The sequence below is a fragment of the Lonchura striata genome, chromosome 6 (assembly GCF_050655825.1).
Source record: "Lonchura striata isolate lonStrDom1 chromosome 6, ASM5065582v1, whole genome shotgun sequence".
In the NCBI taxonomy this organism is placed as follows: Eukaryota; Metazoa; Chordata; class Aves; order Passeriformes; family Estrildidae; genus Lonchura; species Lonchura striata.
This window is the reverse complement of record NC_140708.1, coordinates 34,992,736-35,018,026: the sequence shown is the minus strand read 5'-3', so window position 1 is coordinate 35,018,026 and position 25,291 is coordinate 34,992,736. Positions and strand designations below refer to the sequence as shown.

At 40.7% G+C, this 25,291-nt stretch overlaps 1 long non-coding RNA gene across 1 annotated transcript; it reads right to left on the bottom strand.

Annotated features, from left to right (window-relative positions):
- Positions 1-5,979: 5,979 nt before the first annotated feature.
- Positions 5,980-23,689, bottom strand: LOC146767082 (uncharacterized). Its single transcript, XR_014956188.1, has 3 exons — positions 18,368-23,689; positions 10,599-10,647; positions 5,980-10,508 (listed from the first exon to the last, which is right to left on the bottom strand). It is a non-coding gene; the product is annotated as an uncharacterized LOC146767082 (long non-coding RNA).
- Between the last annotated feature and the right edge of the window lie 1,602 nt (positions 23,690-25,291).

The following is a 25,291-nucleotide window of genomic DNA, read 5'->3' as shown; positions in this document are numbered from 1 at the left end:
GCCTGTGCTGATCCGAGTGTCCAAAATTAGTCTGAATATACCCCATCCACACTCCTGGAAGGGCAGATAAGTAAAGTCTCTTCATCATAACTCATCCTCTCTCCTTGTCACAAGCTTTTGACACCCACCTGTGGTCTCCTTCAGCTGCTCAGTGTTTCGGGTACCTTGTGCTTGGGGACTGTTTTCCTTCAGAGGCACCTCGGGGTGGCCCAGGGTCACAGATTGATGGTGTACCAGGGGCAGTCCTTGAGGGAAGTGACAAGAGTCTCCCTTGGGCAGAGCTGCTGTCTGGAATGCTGTTTAATAGGCTTTTCTTGGGCAAGCTGGGACATGAGTCCCACATATAATATGAACTGGAGTTCATAATTTCATACAAACAACCCTGCCTCTGTTATGATCCACTCTCAAAGGCTGATCACAGACTGAGCTCCATAAAACAAAAGACAGAGGGAAAAGCATTAAATGAAGGGGGGAAATTTCTCAAAAAATATAGCAAAACCCCCTGAAATCTGATGGAGGGTGTTTCACCAGCTTTCCAGGTGGTTAAGACTGAACAGTGAAAGTTTTGTCGGGTTTTTAATTGTTTTAACAATTAAAAATAATTATTATAATTTATTTGCCGGTGACACTAAAGATTGTCTTTGACAAATCTCATTTCAAGTATGGAAAAGTTTCTTTGCAACAGAGAAATTATTTAGTAGCTTTCTTGATTATGTAATCTTCCATTGTGGAAACAATTAATAAAAATCATAACTGTGCATCTCTATTGAGATATTCAATGACTTAATTCCAAGATTTAGCTGTTTTTAAGAGATGCTCTTTATACATAATTATCTTACCATTTGGGGAAGATACTCTGCTGGTGGTCTACGCCCAGCTTGTGTGTTAGCTCCTAGAGAGGATATTGTGATATTTTAAGATGTTTGTGTGCACTTCAATTCCTACCTTCCTATGTGCTGTCTTATAGTTTTTTATCTTCTGAGGTGCCATTCATCATTCAAATTAAGCAAAGTTTTAGATAGAGGAAAGTAAAACTTACATAGATATAGGTGCTACATTTTTGGTATAAAACAGAGTCCTAAAACATGAGCAGCTGGGACCTGGCATCCCAGCAGGGGCTGAGCCCCTGGAGGGAGCCCAGGGACTGGACTGGGGATGCTGCAGCCCCAGAGCCCACCTTGGCATCAGCTCCCACCTCAAAATCCAACCCTGTGTGCTCAAGGCAAAGTTCAATCTCATCCAGAGCTTCTGCAGTTGTTCTTGAGATCGTACAGTAATCATGGATATCCTCTTTGAAGAAAAAGTGCTTGTTTGTTAAAGCTGGTTGTTGGCCAGTGGCAAAAAAAAAAAAAAAAAAAAAAATAGCTATTAGAAAAAGATCCTGACAGACACATGAAAAGCATTTCAAGTTGCATTATACTGTAATTATCCTCCTGGAGTTAGAAATTCATATAATTTTGGTATGCCAGTGTGCTAGATTTTTTTCTTTCCCTGTGATTTTCATAGGGTCCTTATTTTTTAAAAACCAGCATATATTTATCCCCTGTCCCCAGCCTGTTATTTTTAATCATTGATAATATGAGTCATTGATGCATTAGAATGGAAATAATTTCCTTTTGTGGGACCCTGTGCTCTTGAGAATCCTTTAAAAGTCTAGAAATTCACAAAGTCTTAGAAGGTTTTGGGTTGGAAGGGACTTTAAAGATTACCCAGTTCCAATCCCCACATTTTCCACTGATTTTTTTCCACTTCCCATGGGAAGGAACTGCGTCATTGCACATGTGTGACCTGAAGGGTCTTTCAAACACGTGGCCCTTGCTGGTTGAAAGGCCACCCCAGGTAGTATCTCCCACCTATGCTGCTTCTTTCATGATGAATTTTTTCTTCTTTTGTTTATCCTTGAATTCCTTCAAAAGATTTATTTTAATTCTGAACTGAAATTTAAAAAAAAATCTATTTCTGAATATTTAAATTTCTGCTGAAAATAAACTGCTGCTTTCTTCTCTTTCCTATCAGGTGTCTGCTCCTATTCCTTTATGGTGATTGTTACTAGCCACTGTATAGAGAATATGATTCCACATCTAATTCAGTGTGACAGTTTTTGCATCTCTTATTCTGTTTAAGAAACCTTCAGCCAATTATCAACTACAAAATAGACTTTTTTTCCTTAGTCTAATACCATGCAAGATTATTTTAATTGGGATTAAAATAATAGAGAGTTTGTAGATCACATGTTAATGTCAAGATCCTTTTCTATTTAGCAAGGCTATGTCATGGTAAACAGTCCAGAACAGCCCCAACAGCCTTGCATTTTCAGACACATCAGCCATAAAAATGATGGTAAAAAAACATTATGATTTCACTGGAGTACTGGGAGGCTTACACATTTGATTGTGTGGGGCATGAACATCCCAGACATGGAAAATATTTTGCCTGCCTGTCTCATGGCTATGGTTTGTCAAAGGTCAGGATTGGAATTCTGTTCCTCTGATACCACCAGGCAATATTCTGCTTTGTTGTACTGGCCCACTTCACCCTCAGTGGTGCTGTGTGTTTTGGGAGGCTCAGCCACCCCTTGCCATAGAGAAGAATATTTTCCCAGTCACTGGCACTGCAGGTGATATCAAATTGGGAAGCAGAAGGCTAGATCCAGAGCTGTTCTCCTGGGCTGCCTGGAATTTCAGGCAATTCTCTGGAAATAGTTCAGATATTTGTTTGTTTGTGCGTTCTCCTTATCTCCTGAAGTTACAGAATGCTAATGAGTTGTGTTTCTATTTATAGAAAATAAAACATATGGGAAAGGATTATGTCTGTCACACACTGCCAAGCTGATTTCATAGAGTGGCAGTTCTACAGGGAAAGTTTCACTTCCAGTACTCCTGGGAAGTCAAATTCAGTCTCCAAGCTGGAACGCCTGGGTTCCCATGCCTCCATCTGCAGAGCACTTAACCCCCAGTTCCTCCCCTTCATCTGCAGCTCAACTGGTTTGACTGCACTTCCCTGCCCCTCTCTGGGTGCTGCAGGGTTAATTAAAGTGCAGAAAGTCCCTAAGATTCTTGGATGTAACTTGTTTCTTGTAGATTTTCTCAGAGTAGCTTTAGGAGGGGACCTTCACACTAAAGTAAAGCCGTAGTTTTCTAAGTGTAAGGTCACCCCAGCTGTGGTATCTTTTGCTGAGGTGGGGCTGTGGTGTGTAACATCATTAATAGGTTGATTTTGAGCAACCATTCTTCCTCTACAGAACCTCAAACTGATTTTCATCAGCTGTGTGTCATCCAGGCACCCCTCAGTGACATCTCACTGTGACACAGAGCTAAAAAGGGGCTGTCAAGCACACAGTGGGCACAGAAAGGTAGAAACTGAAATACTAATCAGAGGCTGCTCTTCTGGGAACAATGCTGTTGCTCCATGGAAGAGCCAAGCTTAATTGTTTTCGTTTGTGGTTTTTTCTTGCCCTTCTTCTCCTTCTCTTCTCCTCCCCCTTAACCACTTCCTGGGTGCCCATAAATTAGGGAAGAAGCTGCAGATGAACTTGCATGGATCTGAGCTTGGTTTATGATAAAATAAGCAGCATTTTCAGGAAGAAATTCACCCTGAGAAGAGCTTTCCTATCATATGGAATTGCCACTGCATTTGAACTTTTACTTGTGCTGTGCCGTGCAGCCAAATCCCAACCTCCTGGGAAAACTGGAGGAAACACGTTTTGCACAGGGGATCTCTGCAGACTCCGGCAGGGTTCCGGCTGCAATTTTAAAGGAGTAGCAACAACTGCTTCTCCTGCACTCTCCACAGAGAGAGGATTTTGTCCAAAGGATCTGCCATGCACCCACCTGCCTTTTCTGGAGGCTTATTTATTTTCAAGGCAGGCGGTGGTGCCTGCGCCTGGTGCTGAGTGCTCCTTCCCACTGTCTGCAGAGATTTCCTTGCCATACAGACAGCCTGCTCTGAGTCCCCCTCCTTCCTCTGCCCAATCATTAACATAAATCATAACCTAGCAGATGAAAAGAAATTTCCAGTCTTTGTGATCTCCTGCCAGAGTTCTCCCAGTTTTTCTCAGTTTGGGAAAACAAATGTGCACTGCAGCATGTCCCGAGGGTTGACCAAACCAGGGCTGTTACAGAGCAAGAAGAAGAATTCTGAGCATGAGGCCCTGCTGTGGGCCTCAGGTGGAGCTCTGGGGTGTCCCTGCAGTGCTGTGGGGCAGGACAGCCTCTGGCACCTGCCACCCTGCTGGGCTGGCACAGCCCTGGCACGGGTGATGGATGGACTGGAGTCTTCTTCCCTCTCTCCACAGCATCCCAGCCCAGGTGTGTGCCTGCAGGGCGGGCAGGGCTTGTCCCCATCCTGTGGCACATCCCTGGGAGGAGTGAGGCTGAGACAAGGTGCCCTGAGAGGGGACAGGGGCCGCTGTCCCTGCTGTCCCGCCGTGGCAGTGCTGCCTCTGGGATGAAGGGCTCCTGCCTGCTGGCTGAGGCAGACACTTTGCACGGGCTGAATGGGGATTTCAGGATCTGTTTTTTTCAATGAAGAGTTGTTCTCCAGACTGTTGTTAATCCTGCTGTGCAGTCTGGAGGGACACAGGCTGGGCTGTTGCTGTTTTTGAGCTGTGACCTAAACAAGATGTGATTCTAAGTGCAGCAGCTTGGAGAGGAGGTGACCTTTCTCTAAGAGGGCTTCAAACAAAGAGCACATTTCCAATAATCCCCCGAGAAGTGAAATCACTTCTAAAATGCTGTCAGAAGTCAATAAAAAGTTCAGGTACCCTGATAAAAACAAGCAGCTTAAACCAGACTTGCCATATGAAGCAGAAAAACTTTACCTTTCCTCATCGCTTGTGCAAAGATTCAGTGATCCCGTGTAAGAATTTGCCACAGTCTCTGCCACTTATGAGTTTATATAAACTCATGCTTACTAGTTTATATTCTAGAAAATTTGACTTTGGCGCAATCAAATGATCACATCCCAAGCTCACTACAGACAGATAATAAATGAATAACTGTCTTTAGCCCTTTAGCACAGCACACTTTTAATACATTGATCCAAGGCCATATGGTCTTATTTTATTGTTCCTAGCTGCCTACTATATTGAATTTTGAGGTAGATTTTTGAAATGGATATGACTTCCAAATTTAGTCTCCTCAGAACTTCAACTTTGCTGTTTGAAATTTTATCTTTATTTGAATTTTTGTTTAATGAGGAAAATGCAAGTCACGTGACACAATTTTTTTGGTTTGCCAGGCATTCCCCTTCCCAGGACAGGAGGTACAGAAAGGAGTGCCCCTCTAAAGTTTTGTGTCAGAGTTTCCCCCATATTTTCCCCCAGGATTCTATTGAGTAGAATGTACAAAATTATGCCAGATTTTGTACATCTAGACCCTGCCTTGATTTGTGCAAGTTTTATTAAATTCCTCAGCTCTCCACTCTCTGTGCTTTTTGTACATGGCATAATCTACCTGCAACAGAATTTCTCCTATCCACTTCTACATGAAAACTTCAGTATTTCAGGTTATGGGGGTACTCAGAGAAGATCTGTTGGGACCATTGTAGCTGACATTACTTAATGATTTAAAAGCTAAATGAAGATTCACATCATGCATTGTTGTCCCTCTTTGAATCTTTGCTGTCTTGTGTCCCTTTCAACCCAGAATTGGGGGTGTTAGAGAGGCAGCTGATATCTGCCTCTGTGGGGAACAGCCATGCATGTAATCTAGAATATTAAACACAAAATCAGGTTTCTGGTGCAGTTGCTGTTGTTATGGTTTGATCTACCATGATAGGGCTCATAGCCTCACTGGCACCTCTAAAGGCTTCTGTAATAATTATGAAAACACAGACAAAAAACGTATTTGCTGAAAACAAATTTTCAGGTCTTGTCATTGAATTTGTAGGAATTCCTTGAAAATAAATGAAGGCATTGTGAACCTAGTAAAAAAATAAAATAATTTAAGGATTCAGATGAATATTTGTTTCTTTGTTACAGTTTCTTCCAGCTTTACAAACAGGATTACATGAGTAATCTTCAAGTAATATAAGGATAAATAATTTTTTGAAAAGCCCCTGATGGTTTAGGTATCAGCAGGCTTTCCCTTGCTAGCAGGCATGCATTTGTTTCTGGCCCACCTCTCTTGCAGAGTACAAAACACAAGGAAAATCCCACTCTTTCTTTAGGCCCAAATTTGCTATAATCCTGATGAATATGCATTTTTGCATCTCATTCCAGGATGTGCTGAGATGCAAGTTTAGATTCCTACCTTTCTAAGCTGAAACACTGACTCTAAAATGTCTTCTGATTATATTAGATGAATATAATATTTGAATTTCCCTTTTCCAAGAAGTCCCCAGACCTCACTTCCTCACGTTTGGCAGTGCAGGGTCGTAGAAGTCCTGCAGATTCTCCTGTATTCCTGTGGAGTTTGGAGTTTTCAGCAATTTTCCAAACAATTTTCCAAACAATTTTTAAAATTCTGGGGGTATGTGAATAGAAATGGATGTGTCAAAATAGTTCCCATTCTGTAAGTGCAGATGAAATGGTAATTACTTATTAGGACTTCCATGGCTGCTTGGCTGTGATTCCTGTGGTTCTGAAGAACCATTTTGACTACTGATCTATTCAATCAATACAAAAAATGAAAAACATAGCTGAGATTCAGGTGGGTAAAGTTTCACAGAAGTACTTTATTGAACACAGAAATTATAATAAATCCCTCTGACCCCTTTCTTAGGTGCACAGTTAGTTTAGTGGACAGCTGAAAAGACATGGGGTCTTAAAAATGCAGGAATAAGGCTGTGTTAAAATGTGACTAAATATGCTCATGCATCTGTATCTCAGTCCTGAATATTTCAAACCTAATTTACTCAGTGATACCATTTCAAAAATTATTTTTAAATTGCTTTTTTAACCTGTTCTTTCAGAAGCTGTCATGTTAATTGAAATTATGTTCTTTGAAAATTAGGATGCAATGCTGAGTGCTCCATTTTTATATATATACATTTAAGACTTTGGTTCAATAAGGCATTCAGTCTTTGAGGCACTTACTCAGGTTCGTAAAATAACATTAAAAAAAAAAAGTGAGGTAAAAGTTAGTCCAGTTCTGGAATAGCTTTTAGCATATGCACCTGTTCTCTACAAAAAAAAAAAAAAAAAAAAAAAAAAAAAAAAAAATCTAAATTTTAATTAGTGATTTGGCATGGTCTGCTCTTCTTAACTAGCAGTGTCTTTTATTTCTTCATCTGACAGCCTCCTCACCCCCAGGGTATGGTGGAAAATGACTCATTTTCATATAAGGTAGAGAAGTTTAGTGAATATATGACCTGCAATTTTTCCTATTTTTTTTCTTATAATATAATGTACTTTGATGCATTTCAAAGATAATCTGCCTGATGCTTTGCATATTCCTACTTAATTACAGTATATCTCAAGATGATTTACTACACCCAGATAATTCTGAAATAGTTTTGTTACAGAGGGCATGCACACCACAGACATCTGAATAATGAGTTCATGGAGGAAATTACATGTGTATGGGGAAGTGGGCAGGGTTGGCACAGGAAAAGTTACAAAGAAAAAGAGATATATGGCTTCAACTAATGCTCAGTGATGAGCTTCCTGACAGTTTCAGAGTGTTCTGGCTAAGCCCCAATTATTATTTAAACATGGTCCCACTTCCAGCCTCTCAAAGGAATGGGTGATGAGCAGCACAGCACTGATAAAATATTCTGAAGAAATTTCCATGCTTACTTATTTCCTTTTCCAGTCTTGTATCATAATATCCTAGTAAAACACAGATCTATTTTGAGGCCAGAGAAGTATGGAATAGCATTTTGGCTTTTTATTTGACCATATGTGCTAAAAATTCCAGTGACTCCCTCCACACACAATTAGCCTGGAATGAAGCGATCAGTGCTTGAGAGCATTTCAAAGCCTCAGTAACAGACCCAGACTTTTAAGGCCAGATGAGGACTGTGGGATCATCCAGGCTGACCTCCCCTACAACACACATTGGAGACAACTGGAAATAAATGTAATGTGCACCTCTTCACCCTTTCCAGAAATGCTGGGGCACATCAGCCCAAAGCAGGTGGAAGGTTCCCATACACACCACGGGCTACCTCGGAGCCACCAAACAATCCCAGGGTCTCTGTGCCAATCCACACAGGTGTTTCCATTCACAAACACTGGAAGAAAACACCAAGAATTAAGTAATTTTGTGGGGAGAAAAGCTTTTTGGGAATTTAGGATTCCCTTGGATGAGATAATGGTCATATTTACTTCTGATTTATTTTTATTTTAGCTAGTGGAGTCGTGGGGACTGGATTGCCATGACCTATTTGTTTTTGGAATATTTTATTCTCTCTAGGAATTCACTTATTTCCACCTCTCCAACCAAGTGTTAGCTTGGCAAAAGAGTCATCTGTAAAATTTGCTGCACATCTGCAAATATCAAATGTCCACGAACAGGCAAAAGACTCACTCCACTTACTTTTTTTTGTCAGATGGTTTCATTTAGAACCCAAAGGGTCAGGAGTCACAGCATGACCTCATCAAATTAGACTCAACTGAGAGAGGTGTTTAGCACAACAAAAAGGAAGTAATCTGAAGGACATTAAATGCAAATGAGACTGCCATGTGCAAACTTCAAAAACACCTGATCCAAATGAACAGTGTTGACGGGGGTCGAAGGGGTGAGAAAGAAGGTTTCATATTTTGGTTGCTTTTTTCCAAGGGCCATCAGCAATATTACATCCTGTAGAGCTGGCTGAAAATCTCATAGGTATGTGAATATTTAAACATAAAAATACCCACTGCTATTTTTGCCAGGTGAGATGTCAATATTTACTGGCAAGAGTTTGGTGGACTTGTAGATCAAACCTTGTACCAACCCTTTCTCTGGTAGTAATCCTTTCTTTTTTAGTGGTTTTATTACTAAAAAAGCATTTTTAGAGTGGGTTCATTATTAGTTGAGTCTCAATTTTAATCTTGAACGCCTAACTGAAGAATTACAAGGAAGCCTCAGCTCCTGATAATCCTTTTATGCAGAGAAGAAAAGGCTTGTTAGAAGGTTTGCACGTTTTCCCTTCAGGACATGAATCCATGCCCCCATTGGCTGAGATGTCTTTCAGCCATGAAGGCAGTGGGGCAGTGAAGGTCTTGTTATAATGGAACCAGGCTATTTCCAGATAATGTGAGTCAGATTGACTTCAGGGATAGATCTGCTCTCCAGATGTGGGGTAGAGTCAAGTGGAGCAGGGAGGCAGAGATGGCAGCTAAGTATAAGGAGAACCTCAGAATAAATCCTGAGTCAGAAGTGCTGTGTCTGCAATGTGCAGAGATTTTCAACACTGAGCCAGGGAAAAACATGATAAACAAATATTTCTTGCTGACAGACACAGGGATGTCTATGTGCACTGAGAAATGAGCCAGTGGTTAAAATGGGATCAACACGGGACTGAAAGCAGCACTCTGCCAAAGTTCAGGATCTGAGTGCATCCATAGGGCTGCAAAGATTGGAAAGCAATTGTAAAGGCTGGTAAACAGAAAACAAGGCCAACTCTACTTGCTCATAGAAATCCAAAAAAATAATAGAGTGAATGCAAGAAGTGTTGTTCAAAGAACCTTAGGTACGATAAGAGCTGATCACAATCCCAAATATCTAATCCAATGACTACAGAAGGCAGTGGAAGCTCTGTCAAGCATTAAGGCAGAGGAGTGGTTTTGTTTCTTCTATTTGACTCTATTCATCTCGTTTGGTCTTCATCCCTACAGCCAAATCAAAATTAGATCCCTTAAATCAGATCCCTACATCAGATCAAAATTAGCTGCCTAAACAAGTAGCCAAGCTCTAGGCAGATCAGTGCTACATGCATCACAAGACAATTGGAATTTGTGATGGACAATCTTTGAGACAGAAGTATGAGAATGATGGGTGAGATGTTTGTGAGCAGTCCCTGGGTAGGCTGAGAGATGACTGTTCATGTAGAAAGATTTATTTTATTCAGTGATAGGAAGGTGGACAGGCTGTGTTATCCAAGTCCATCCTTTCAGGAGTCTCTTCCCATCCTCAGTGTTTTCTTTGGCCAGGGTGATCACAAATGAAGTCTTGTGCTCCTTTGAGGAACCTGCAGTGAAAGAAGGGCAGCAGAGCAGCAATGCATGTTCCTCCAGCAGCCTGTGGAAGGTGCTGCTTTTATTCCCTTCAGCATGGAGCAGTTTTTCCAGAGTCTGAGCCTTCGGAGAGGGTGCACTCATGGGAACAAGAGCAGCCCCACGATCAGGTGTCATTTTCTTAACCCGGCCAGTGGGTGTTATCTCCGGATCAGGCCAGCTGGCAGCAGGCTGCCGGTGAGTGCTGCAGCCAGGGGAGGTAGCAGGGGATCTGTACAGTCAGGCACACACACTCAGGGTGTGGGGGCTCACATCTGGCTGCAAGATGCTTTGAACAGTCTGTCGGACAAAGGCGCTTGGTCAAAAAAGGTCAGGGCAGGTTCAGTTGTACTGCCAAGGGTGAAAACTGTAGTGAAAGTCAATAAAAGGCTCTCATGGCTTCTAGTTTACCCAAATAAGGGGAGAGAAGAATTTTTAACATAGGGTTTTCACTTACCTTTTTAAGGTCATAGGAAGGTTAGCTCAGCTTCAAATTGCTGCATAAGCTTGAAAGGAAGAATGACAAAATGCGGATTAGGAAAATACATGGTCTCATTTTTAAAAGGTTGTTCTACTGAAATTGTAGAGGATGGTGGTCACCAGGAGGGTGAAGTGCAGGCAGGGTGTGATGAAGGCCAAAATTTTGCAGCTTGAGCATTTTTAATGTGTTTTGAAAGAGAGTGTAGTGACAATAAAGGTTTTGATGTTGCAGCTGGGTGAACTTCAGTTACATGAAAGATGTATATTTGTAATGGTGTTGGTGATTATCTACAGGCAAAAATCAGCAGGAAAATTTCAGGGTCTGTAGCTTGGTTGTTTCCTGGAAGATCTGATTTAATTACAGAATAAGTCATTCAGCATAATATATGGCAGGCTGACAAAATCCTATCATTGAAGATGATCTGGTAGAGCTTCTGGATGCAGGAATCTGTTTTTTAAGCTCCCCTTTTTATACAAGGAAAAACATCCTGCACAGTCACCTGAGCTTTGCAAACCATGCTAGGGTACTTTAGTTCTGCCTTTAGAGACAGAGAGCAAAGCTGACTGTGGCAGACTCTAATGAGTTTTCACTGCCAAAGAAACTAATTTTACTGTTTACAAGTCATGTTTCAAATGAACAAAAAAAGCCACCTGTGTGTAAATTACTCTTTCTGTAACACGATTTTTCAATACTTCCAGACACCTGTAGGGTTTCACGTCCAATCCCATGATAAATTAATGGTGGCTGGATGTCCAAACCCAACAAATCATCATCTGGCAGTTCAGCCACTGAAATGCTAATGTCAATTTACAGTAAAAAATATCCTCTTTCACACAGAAATAGAAATTAGGGTGTGTGTACAGGAGGGGGTGTCAGTTTATAAATCAAGGAATGTGAGTGCCTCAAATGTTCTTCAAATATTACAGCATGGAAAAATATCAGGGAATCTCTGTCATTTTTGCCTCTTCCACCTCTGGCTCTGCCAGCTGTTGATACTGTGTTCCCATTGATTGCATCATTGTTAAAAATAATAATACAAACAGAGATTTCAAAGAAACTCGTGAGCAAATACTTTATGGTATTTACAAGGTGCATTTTTTATGAGTTGATTTTTCTTCTCTTTAAGCAATGCTTCATCTGTATCTAGTAAAATCCTAGATGAGAAAGAGTTTATTAGATATAGAATATTAAATACAAATATTGGGCAGTCATAACAGATAAGTCTGAAAAGGGCTTCAAAAGAAACCAAAGAAGCTTTAATATAAACAGCTAGAATAAACACATGAAAATTTGGGGTTTCTTAATAAAATGTACTACATATGTGTGTAGTTAAGAAAATGTCTGCGTTCACATGCACGTATGTGTGAGAATATATATATATTTGTGCACTTACATAGTTCAGCTGTACATGTATACACATTTTATATATTTATAACAGCTGTTTATTATACTTATATATGCTTTTCAACACTGTTGCACTGTTTCAAACTGTTCAAAACCAAAACTGCTTAACACAAACTTCTAATACTCCAGCTGGAGGTAAATGTCACCCTTCTAAAATAATAAACTATAAATACAGCATTTGTTTTTACTGTTTACTCTGGATAAATTATATTTTTAACTAGTGTGCTATCCCGAGGACATGGAAGCTTTCCATGGATGTATACAAGACTTGACCATTGTTTAGTGGAAATAATACCAAATTACACTGGTGTTACAAAGATGCTAGGCAGCCTGAAGCATGATGCAATGGTTGAACCTAAAAGTTCAGTTCATTTGCAAAGACATTACTGGTTCCAGCTGTGTTCTCTGGGTAGGGGCTAGGGAGAAAGTCCATGTCCAGCTGGAAATAGAGTGGGATACATGGAGCTCCTTGTTGGGGCAGAATGCACACCAGAAACCAAACAAAGAAATGCCTGAGATATACAACACTGACTCAGAATAAAAACAGGAATAGTTGAATCATGTCACAGTAACCCGAGACACTTTACACAGGTCCTCCTGCATTCTTCCAGGGAACTTCTTCAGGTGACACTTTGTTTAATAATGGAAAATACTCCTATATGTAACCTTTAGAATCTCCCTTAAAGTCTTGACTGATGTGTTTTCATCATTGAAATTTATAGTAATATCAGCATCAGTAATTTATGTGTTTTAATTTAAAACATCTGTTTTTAATTCATGTGGTTCAAGGGGTTTTCAGCGGTTGCCCATGAGTAAACATTTGATCTTGATACTATATTTGAGTTTACATTTGACTACCATATTTCCAGTGTTTGGGTTTTCATTAAAAGTTAAGTAATTTTGTCTCAAAAATCAGTTTTCCACAAGAGAAGTGATATTGTTTCTAAATAATGAAAAAGACTTCTGTGTTTCAGTCAACTTGGACAATGAAAACAATTCCATTCGTTGCATATTTGATTTTGGCAATTCTCACTTCTGGGTTTTTTGGAGGTTTTTTTTCTTTTGTACATCCATTCATACTGATTTCTGGATGGTACTGAGACATAAGAAAAGACCACTGTAACAAGGAAGTTCTATTAATTTTCAAAACCCAAGCAGGCTCAGTGACTGCAGTTCAAAAGCAATGTTCTTTCTTTGTGGACATATGGCCTTGAGCAGCATTCTCAGCTTCCCTTGTGGTTTTAGGATGATTCATGGATTTTGATGGTTTACTCGAAGACCCAGTTGCTAAAATCCTGTAAAGCATTTGCATATAATTTTATTTTAAAGTGAAGGGTTTTTTAGCTACTTGGTTTCAAAGAAGAGGTTGAGAATGAGAAGTTCAAAGGCTCCAATGCACTAAGACATCAATTAAGGGATCTCAACATTTCTTTGTATTAAAAATCAGTGCTGAAGATTGCTTGCAAAAGAAGTCACTTAGATGGTTTTCTAAAAGCAATTTCTTGCTTTCAAACCAAGCAGTTCAGTTTGGACTGCTCCCAGCTGCTTCCATCTGCTGTCCTGGTCCATGGATTCTGTACCAATGGACTTTGCCTTCACATGGATTGTGGCAGAAGCAATGAAAGAGCTGTGTGGAAAGTTAGTTCAAATGTGTCTGAGGCCCCAAATGCTCTTTCCCTGAGTGAAACAAGGAAATATGGTGTGAGGCCTCCCATTGCCCTGAGGTGTGATTATGTATGTGCAGGCTACTTCACTAACAGCCTCTTGCTTCAGAATACTCTGAAATAGTGAAGTTTTTGTCAGAGACTGTAGCAATTGGAAGAGAGGTGCAGGTTTCAAACTCAAAGAGGGCAGGATTAGATTAGAGAAGTTAGAGAAGGTTAACCAGAGAAGTTGTAATGACCCATCGCTGGAAATGTTAAAGTCCATCTTGGATGGGCTTTGAGCAACTTGGTCCAGTGGAAAATGTCCCTACCAATGGCAAAGGGGTGGAAGTAAGATGATCCTAAAGTCTCTTCCAACCCAAACCATTCCATGGTAGTGTGAATCCATGATTTCATAATTTTGTGTATATTCCCATCAGAAAAGAAGGAAGAACAGAAGACAATAATTATGAGAGAAAAGGTGACTAGATCCATTTACCATTTAAAATGCATCATCTTTATAGCTCTTTAATTAATTCATTAATTACAAATTAGCTTCCAGGATTTCCTAGTAGGAAGCTTTATAATTATCTAATCTTTACTCCTGTGTAACAAACTAAAGAATTGAGCTTTAATTCTCTCTCCATAACTGACGGTGGGTATAAAGAAGAGATTCAATCAGGAGTATTACTCTATCAGGACTCATTTCTCTGCAATTCATGATAACATATGGTATATTTAATCAGGAATAATGAAGGTTTCCAGAATTGGAATGATTTTATATCAAGACTAGGAGATCTCTAGCTGCTCTACTTTTATTGATATGAAGGACATTGGCCTAATCACTACCTTGGACTGAATTTTTGGTTAACAGCCCTTTTGAAGTAAACCTCTGTGATTTCTGGTTTTGAGAAGTCTTGGTTTCCTGCCCAGAACCTGACCATGCTGGAAAGCCTTTTTGAAGTAATTTATTCCTTTAGCATATTTACCAGTATCTGAGTATAATAATACAGCATTTTTACCCTGTGAACATAACTCCTAAACTTCCAGAGCTCCAAATGGGAATGTCCTTTCTCTGAAAGGACGATATATGTCTCTTCAGGAAGTAATCCAGTATAATTTGTCTTTGGCTGCAAGAGCTGTAGAAGTGTTGGAAGGTCTCTGGCTGTAGCCTTGCAGTAAGCCAGTTAAATCAGAGTCATGGTAGCAATTCAACTTGAAGAAACATAAATTAATCTTTCTAAAGAAATTTTAAAAAAAGAGTAACAAGTCCAAATCTTAATTAAATGCTATATTTTAAATTCTGTGAATAATATTGTCTAAGAAACATTTAATCATTGTATTTTCTTGTTTAGGATTAGCTGTTTAAAGACAAAAGACTCTAGGCTCCAATTAACTGCTGCCAAAAATTAATTTAAGTAGCCTAAATGACAACTTGCTTTAAGCTACATAAAATCTTGGCATAAAACTTATTGTCAAGGGAAAAATATTCCTAATTTATTACTTTATTATAAATGAAACTATTGACCAAAGTGCACTTGCTCTACTGCAGCTGTTATGTAAAACAACAATATGGAGATGAAGACGATAACGAGTCCTCGTCCTTATGTGTAAATACAAGTTGCTTTAAAATTGCACTGATTGTTGATGGCTCTTTGGGGCCACCAGGAGAGGGAATTGCTGTGGGACGGGCAGAAATCTTGTTTTCAGGTGGGTCCCAGCCCATTCTCCTGCCGTGCCATGCTGGTGGCACTGGTGAGCTTGGCCTTCAGACAAAGGCTGACGGTGAAAGCCGAGCCCGCCCGCCTCCCACCTCTATGCAAAAGAGAAACGTAAACTCTTCCACATGTGGGAGCAGAATGTGGTCGCTGTGGGGAGAAGGTAGCAAGGCTATTAAATGTAAAACCAGGGCTGAACAATCAAAAGGCTTGTCTGGGAGTGTGCGAGATACTCGGATATCTGTGAACAGGGAGAGAAAATTAAAAGCTGTAAGTACATACTGTAAAGCTCTTTAGTTTCTTGTTTATGGTCGCAACGGGCCAACTTTCAAAGCCACTTCTTGAAACGTTGCCCACGGTTTTCCACCTGCAACTAGTTAGACACACAAATCCTGTGTTTTCTGCACTGGCACAGCTAAATTGCACCCCCCAAAACCCAGATGAGTTACAGAGGCATCGGTGCCTGTGTGGGGCATGGTTCCCTGGCCAGACCCTTGGTATGGGCCATGCTGGAGGGGCAGCTCTTTTCCTGCACCACTGTGCTGTGCCTTCTGCTGTTTAGCTTTTCCACTCACTGTTTCTTGCCATCCATCCGTCTCAACTTGCTTCAACACCTACTTGGTTTGTTCTTAGCCATTATGCTGGGCTTTTTTCCTCTTAGCACTGCACAAAACGATGGAATGGGGAAGGTGGCTTGCTGGTCTGCAGCTTTTCCAAGGAGTCCTTTTGAAGGCTAAAAAGGTTGCTTGGAAAATATAGTATCTTGGCTCAATTTTCATTGTCTAGGCACATTTTCATTTCAGAAAATCATAAGCTACCAACACAACCATGTCATTGCAATTTTCCAAGCATTTTGTTTTTGTGCCTGTGTGTTTTATATCTGGGTGAAGTCACATCCCCCCCAGGCTATTGGAACAAAGCTCAGCTGAGAGCTGAACATACCAAACAAGAGGAAATTACAAAGGAAAAGTTAATGTCTCAAACCATTAGTATGGGCACTTCTCCCACAGCCTTGGTGAACCCTGGAGCAACAGCCTGAGTTCACTCTGAGAGGCCACTGGCTTGGGGAGATGCACCTACATGGCTGAGAACCTTGGAAAGCAAAACCCTCCCAACCAAGAGCACAGCATCCACAGAGCCTCAGAGATGCTTTTGCAAAGCTCCCAGGGCACTGTGACCCTTCTTCACAGGCCTCCTCCCCTGAACAAACTGTTTAAAGACCAAGATTTGCTGCAGAGATAAGGAGCACTAAAGAATTTACAGCAGGTGCTATTTGAAGAGACTCCGAACAATGCAGAATTACCTGTGCCCATTTAGTCCATTAATCTTCTCTTGTAAAAATAGTAATAAACGGTGATTTAGGAGCAGGGAGGAGCCAAGTTAGAAGCCCTGAGGTTAACAGGGAGGAAGATCAGTGCTTGTGGTTAAATTTCTCTGTTTGTGCAACAAGTGACTGAACTGATGAAAAATGTAACTGCAGGTACAGGGTAGAAAATACCAAATTACAACGACTGTGGCTGGTATTAATTAGCAGATATATGACAGGGATTCTACCAGGTCATACTAGGTGCTGCAAAAAAACCACAAGTAACAGCACCCAGGGCACAAAAATGGTTTGCAAACTGTGAAGACGCCCATAACTGATATATGGACTCACACTGAATGCCCAGGGAAGGCAGCACAATAAAAATGTTGTCCTAAACCAGAGTGACTGCCTGAAATCTGAAGGTGACAGTGGTTAATCACAGTAATTACCACCTGTTTGGCTATTATCTCAGTGCGGCTGGGCTGCCAAAGTGTCCACAGCAGGTTCCCTCAGCCCCAGAACAAAGTCTGATTATGATGGATGGGCTCTGGGTTTTAAACTGAAAAACACAAGGACCTGACCAAAGATGACTGGAGCCAAAGGCAATTCTTTTCCACTGGAACAAGCCCTGTGGCATCAGGAACCCATAAAAAAAAAAGTTGATTTACGTGAATACAGCCATAGAATAGTTTCTCCCTGAATGAAAACAAATGAGCTGGCAAAGTATTAATTTAAAATAGTTGACTTGTTAATGAGCAGTATATATTATAAATGTTGCTCCTGTGAGGACTGTCTGCCTTTGCTTTGCAGGTGGCTGTGTGCCTGCCCTGCTCTGGTATGTGGGTACCTCCCCCAGGGGCTCCTGGATCTGCCATGCACCGAGCAGTGATGTGCCTGCTGCTTTCTGGCTGGGAGCTTCTTTGGAAGTAAACATGGTTGTGACTTTAGCATGGTTGACAAAATTTTAGTAGGTTTTAATGCTCTTCAACAAGTTAACATTAATTTAAAATATCCTTTTTTTTTTCTTCTGTATTAAAAAAAATAATAATTTCTGAAATAACTTTTGAAACTATTCTTGTCTTGACTTTTGTATGAACAAGGGTTTTCTCAGTATCATTCTAAAACAACCTACATTAAAACCATTTTTTATCACTCATATAAAAACCCATGGAAATTGCTGACCTCTTTAAAACCAGAGCTCAAAATAATTACGACAACACTTTTTCTTTAATTATTAAAAAGAAATGTGTTTCTGGGTTTGATCCTGTTTATGTAGAAGTTTGTAACTTTGTTTTGAATGAGGCAGTCATGTCAACAACAAATAATGAAAATATGCAAGAATCTGAGAAAGGAAGGAACCAGAAAGGCACAAATCCCTCTGCTTCTGCCTGGTATTTGGGATGCAAATTGGTCAAATATATTAGGGTCAGCACAGCCACAGCAATCTTTGTTGGCAGATTAAATACAATCAGGGGTAGGGGGGTGGCAAGCACAATAAAATGTAACATACAGTGTTTTTGGAACATGAAAGGGAAGGTGATTTTTTACATATAATCATCCCTCAAATCTGAAATTGGGATAAGGGTTGCAACCAAGCAAATTCTGGAATTCTGGAAATGGAGAGGCCTCTCTATGTACATCAAAAGTTATTTTGCAACTTTGCTGCTGACTTACCTGAAAAGAATTCCTCTCCCCCAATTCCTGATAAGGAACTTGCTTCTTCAAATTCCCCACATGGAGCAGTGAGGCAAAGTAGCACTACCCAATTTCCTTTGCACTTAGTTTTCATTTGTGAAAAATCCTTTTTATTAGTGACAAACTGCAGCATAATTGAGCTAAATCTCCAGCCTCTGTTGGAGGCAGCAATGCCACGCATGGTGCATTGCAATGCCTGCCATCCCAGGGATTTTTATGAGATCATATTTCACAAGGAAATAAATTTCCTCCTCCAGTCTGATGCAATCAGGTTACCAAGTGGTAACCCCATGGTAAATAGCTATGGATACCTTTCGTGCTGTTTTGCAAAGTGTTTGCGGATATTCGAGGATGAAAGTTGCCCCAGATAACATCTTAATCACTGAAATCTGGAGAGTGATTAAGAAAACGGCCCCACAGGGATGTTGAAGGTTCCCTGGAGGAAGCCCAGGCACTCCCTGCAGCCACTCAGCACCAGCATGACCCACAAAAAACTATTTATCTTGTATTTATCTAGCCTGTGCCAGCACAGCCCAGCTTTGGTGGCAGTTTTCTCTCTGCCTGCAAGTCCCAAGGTACTGACTTAGATTGAGTCATCCCTAAATTGCAGCTATGGAATCTGGCATAAGATTGTTTAGTGTAAGTACATTTCACTTCTCTTTCTGGAAGAAAAGGAAGGAAACATCTTCCCAAGTATAAATTCTTCTCCCTCTACCTACGCAAATTTTCATGGGAAACAACAGGTGGGTGCTGCCTAGTAAGAAAAAAATCAGTTAACTGAGTTTACAGGGAAGATGTTTTTAAAAGTCATTTGGATAGCATGCTTGGGATGGCCAAGGCACTCTCCAACCCATGAAAGGGGCACTGTGTGCCCTACAGAGGAGTTAACTCCATGACAGCTGGTGTTGCATCACCATAAAAATCTGAAAATTGTCCATGACCAGCAAGCAATGCAACAAGTGTGGTCTATGTGCCACATTCAGACCTGAAGCCAAACAAAAGAAGTTCAAAGGAATGTGAAGTCATGCTGGTTTCCACCAAAGGTTTTCCCTAAACACTACTAATTTTGGCCAGAGAAGATTACAGAGAGCTGAATTGCCAGAAAGATCATTGGCTTCTGGCTGCTCTTTCATGAGTAAATCCCATGGATCTCTGCTTTGAGGGAAGCAGGAAACTCAAAGCTTCAAACTGAAATTTGAATCTTGTTCTTGCTAATTTTGGATATGTGACTCCTGAAACAAGGCAGGAAATGTCCTACAAATTCTAAGATGTTGACCAGGAACAGAAAATTCTGCTGAACCTGTAGGCATCAGCTTCTGCCATATTCCAGTATCCTATGGAGAACCCTCCTTCCACACACTGGAGAGAGCTCTCAGCACTGCGTGATCTTCCCTTGGGAGTGTTCACTTTCCATGCACTGGGATTTAGAAGAGTCATTTCACTGCCAGCTCCTGGAAGCAAAACAGAAGGTGTCAAATGTGTAACCATCATCACCGAACCCCATCTGAGTTCATCACACAGGCCAAGATTTTGTCTCTTCTTTTTACCTCTCTTTTTGATAACCACTCTTTCGTCACTTCTCAGTCTTTTCACAGTCAAAAGATTAATGTAAAAATCATCTCCATGGGATTTATGCTTCTGTTTTTAAGTAGGCACTTGCCATTTAGTAATTCCTTAATGTGAGATTGTGAAATACCTAAAGCAAGGCCTGATCCAGCAAGATAATGAGGACGTGAATCGCTATTGAGATCAGCGGTAATTGTGTGTTAACGCACGCACCATGAACCAAAACCGTGGGGATCAGAGAGCAACCCAGGATTGGGTTCAAAAGGTGCTGAAATGGGAAACAATCTTGAGCGTTTTGATATGACATCCATAGGATTTACCCAGGTCAGAGCAACCTGATGAATTCACTTGAAAGTGAATCTCCTTGGAAGCTTTCCTTCATCCTAGAGAAAGCACGAGGGATCAGAAAAGGAGTTCTTCACAGATAGCGTGATATCCAGCTCAGGCAATCCTGTAAGTGTACAGGGGAGAAAAAGATGGTGCTGGGCCAAGGGTTAAGAAATGCTATTCTCTCCCATGGACATCTGCCATCTTTCCAGACACAAAAAAGAGTGCTCATATAAGTTCACATGCAATGCAATTTGGAAAACAGAGGTTGTTTAAAACATGTCACAGGACAAAAACTTCTGAAATTTGTATTATCTTTCAAAGAATTTTAATTATTTATCAAAAAATAAGTATTCACTTAATTAGGCAAGTCCATCTTTTAGTGCTTTTTTTTTCTTTTTTAGTATGGTTTCCAAACATTTCTAGGACCTAAAATATATATTAAGGAAAAATCTATGTCACTTGGGAAATGAACGTGAAATGAAGTTCAAGAGATTTTTGATCATTTCTGGGTTATATATCCGAATTTACTCTGAAATGTTCCTTTCCCAAGGTAATTAGGAAACAGGGGTGATCTAATTCTTCTCTGCGACATTCCTCCCATGTTGATTTGACACAAGATTGTCATGTCTTTTGGAAGATAATATCAACTTCTCAACAGAAATTTTACAATTTCTATTACTGCCCCTATACCCCAATCTGCAAAGGATGCCTTTGTGATATTTTTAGGTGAGAGAACTCTTGATCTGGACCTAGGTTTTGATTTTGTTGTTTTGCTTTAACTCCTGATTTACCTTTGAGACAACACCCAACAATATGATAACACACCATACAAAGCCAGATACAACAGCTCTGCATTACATCAGATTTTTGAAAATCCTGGGAAATTGGGCATGGTGCCTTCCTGTGCTGTGTAGGGAATGTGGTGGCAGCACAGTAGCAACCCCAGCTGCACCTTTCTACCTTGGAGCTTCAGACCACCACACATTCCTGCAGCCAGTGGGGCTGCTTTCTAGCTTGGACTGGGAAAAAGCCCCAGTAGACGTCACTGACCAGGCACAAACTGCTCCAGTTCCTTCTGCAGTCAGGAGGAGATCAGAAGCCCCCTGTCCTTGCCTCTAGGAGCTGACACACCACAGACCAAGCAGCCAACATAAAGCCAGTGAGGCTTTTGCTTCAGTGGATGAGCTGGGCACTTAGAGATGATTGTAAAGCAATGCTCTCTGTGAATGTTGATCCCACTGAAAGGCTTTCCCTGCTAATCTCAATAGCCCTAATTTCTTTACACATTCCAGAAGGATTTTGAGTCTCAGTCTAGACACACTTCATCCCTCTGTTTTGAGAGAGAAAGCCTTTTGAAACTGCCAGAGCTCCTTTGTTTTCCTGCTCTGAAGGGCTTTGGTGCCTTTGAACAAAATAGGATAGCCTAGGATGAAGATGAAGTCTTCAAAGCTCACTGTTTCCCTATATGCTATTCAAGGTGCAGGTTGTGTATCTAGAGTTTCTAGTCCCTTTCTGCTTCTTGTTTCTTAAAGTTCCCCATTAAAGTCAATAAAAGTACAGGATCAGAGTTCTAGTTCTGCCTCAGCCTCTCTGACATATGGAGAAAGTCTCCTCATCTTTCAGTTTCCTACAAATATTCTTTTTCTCGTGCCAATTAATCATGTAATGTCTATTCAGCACTCAGAGCATTAGACGGAGTCAAGACTAAAAAGGCACAATCACGTCTGTTTCCGTTTCCCTCTGTGAACTCTTCTGTCCAAGAATCAGCCATGCAGGGTATAAATGCCTTCTGCTGGGAATTTCTGAGCATTTCTGACGTCAAATAGAATGAGACCTGATTATGTTTATGCAGGGTTTTGGGGTTTTTTTTGCTCACACAAGTGCTCACATATGGAAGACAAACCGTGCTTTTAAAGGCAGAGTTCAGTAAGCGCCTGGCCCCGCAAGAAGTGACAGACATCAAGGCTGGTCCCATCAGTGTGCCCTGGGTCATTTTGCAAAAAGTAAATCAGCAGCATCTTAAAAGCAAAAGCAATGCAATGTGCTTTATTATTTTCTTACCTTTTCATACAGTCTCCTGAAAAATGTCACAAAGTGTGACTCATCACATCTGCACGAAGTTATGAAAAAAGTAAGCCTTGTTAACCTGCTGTTTGAAAACCAGAACACTTTTATCAGTTCATATAATTGCTAACCCCTTATTCACTGTTCAACACTGAAGGGTTCTTTGCCTCCTAAGATCCCACTAATTGCTGACAGATTTGATTTCTCTGTGACAGCAGGAGTCCTGTTTCTGGCCTTTACATCAAGTAATTGCTTTATTTTTCTCCCTCTGCTCTGAAAAACGGAATTCCCTTCTCCCCTGCTTGAACCTCTGTAATGACTTCTTTCTATGTTATTAAATCCTTGCCATTTAAATCACATTTAGAGATGTTTTGAATAACTGATTCCAATTACTAAGGCTCTTACTAAGGAGCAGCTGAAAATGCAAGTCATTACTTGCCCATACACAAGCAGCTACACCTTGCAGCAGTCTCTGGTGGACTGTATTTTATTTCTACTCAGTAAGGTGCAATTTATACTCACAGGAGGCGGGTGTTCAACAAAGATACAGCTGCTGGAGTCCTCATAATTTGTTGTTTGCGCAAAATGGAGACCTGATTTTATATTTATTTTATAAATAGTGCTATTCCTTAAAGAAATCATCCGGTCCTTCCTGTAGTGGCTCGGGAAGCCTGCTTGGAACAACAGCAGAGATGAGCAGTTGACCGAGGAATGACCCACGTGAGGTTACTATCCCAAGATCTAATAAAAAAGCATGGCAGGGTAAAAGGAAACATGTACAGGTCGTACATTCCTTCTCTGAAGTATGACCAGCCTCTCTTGTCCCCAAGGTTTTGTTTTTTTTTTTTTTAATACAGGTCACGATTTCCTGAATGCACTAAAACTTCCCGGCAATAACAATTTAGTTCAGTTATTAATCATACTTGTAATCATTAGCGCCTTTGTAGAAAAAAAAATATGTGCCAGGAGATGATTATTTGACAAATTACTGCAGGGGCTCAGCATAATAGCTTTGCTGATACAATCAACATTGAGCCATTAAAAAAAAAAAAGAAAGAAAAAGGAAAAAGGAGAAATTTTCAAACTGCTTATGAAAAACACTACCCTGTCAATGGAAGGGAACTGACATTTAAATAACAACCACACAGTTGTATTCAGAAGCACAGGCTCATTTCTTTTCACATCCAGTTACTACTATGGCACATGTAAACAACTAATAAGTGAAGATAATTCATAATAACTGAGGAATTTGCATTTGTCTCCAATTCACGAGCTTATTAGGAGCACAAGTGCTGCAAACCAAGCTGTGGCTGAATCTGAACTGGAAGCCAGTGCTTGGTGTACTGGGAGTCTGCATGCAGCTCCCAGCTTCTGCTAGTGCATCTGAACTGGTGCCTTGGAATCTGTACAAGAATTAAATAATCCCTTCTGTATTTTCATATTAACTTTCTGGTACTTCCTTCAGCCAAGCACTGATAATTAGTCCTGCTAATATACACAAAGGCAGCAGTGTCCTTTTTACCAGCAGAGTACAACCACAACCAAGTGGAATAAAAGGTATGCTGATAAAAGCACAGCCTGACCACAAAACTTGCATCAGTTCGCTCAGCACAGCCAAGTTGAAATAAGGATCCCTCCCTTCTCCAGCCCTGATGGCACAAAAACCAGCACAAGATCTTAATTTTTAATTCCTAGAGTCTAAGAATGGTCTGTGCAACAAAATTCATCTCTCAAAATGCAATTATTGTTTTCATGCAGCACTACTCTTCTTAATAAGTAGATAGAGTCATGCCTCAATATTTTTATTGTAGTTGTTCTGGAAAGTTATTTGGTATAGTGTAAGGTGCTCCAATAAAATAATTGGAATAAAAATGCTTCTTCAGATTGCCTAAAAGTGTGAGCAGACCAGTATCTGTGCATCTCTTTGCAGGCACTGCTGTGTTTTCATGCACACATAGATAACTATTCACTAAGGTCCAACTTCACTGTCACTGAAATAAATGAACATTTTCCCATTGACTTCCGTAGGCAAAGATATGGATCCAGAACCCAACTGCCAATACTAATATTGCCTCAAAAATACCACTTCATGCATATAAAATTATGCTTAATGAGCAAACTGAAGTAGGTGGGTTCATTTGGTATTCAGAGATAAGCTCCCTAAATGTGTAAATTAAAATAAAAATAAAATTTTGATGAGTATAGGGGAGTTGTTTTTTGTTCTTTTGTGCAGATATTATTCACAACTTTCCCTTTCTATTCATAAAAAGAAAAAAAGATTGAAAATACTTGCCATTGGCTTAAAAAAAAGCTGTCCAGTATCATGAAAATTAATGGTTCTGATGCTAATTTTGTTGCTATGAGCACACACTAATACACCTGGTAAAGTGTATGTGGTCTGGAAGGCCTTGGCCAAGGGCTAATGAAGGGACCCAACTGCACAAACCAAGCACAAGCTGAAAAAGAAACGCTGGCTTGGTGCTGAACATCCTGCTTTTCATGCGCTTTAATTAACCCCATTATTGGTTTTAATTAGAGATGCTTAGGAGAATAATCGCCGAGTTTTGATCTGCTCTTTCTACGGTGGCAGCAGCAGCATCTGAAGGAGCCTGAGTCACTTCCCCCATGGAAAGTCAGAATTTCAGCATTTCCAGAGGGCTCCTCAAGTGAGAAGGGTGAGATTCCCTGCCCGCGTGTGCTGCCCGTGAATTCAGCCTGGGAGCCAAGGCTGGTGCCAGCCCCAGGGGTGCCCGGAGCCCCAGGGGTGCCCGGAGCCCCAGGGGTGCCCGGAGCCCCAGGACCCAGCACGGAGCTGGAACCAGTTAAGCAGCTGTACCTCAGGGTACCTGAAATTAGCCCCATAAGGGGCAGGCCTCGAGAAATGTTTTAGAAAAGAGCAGCGACGTTCTCAAAAGAGCCAGGATGTCAAAATTCACTTTTGAA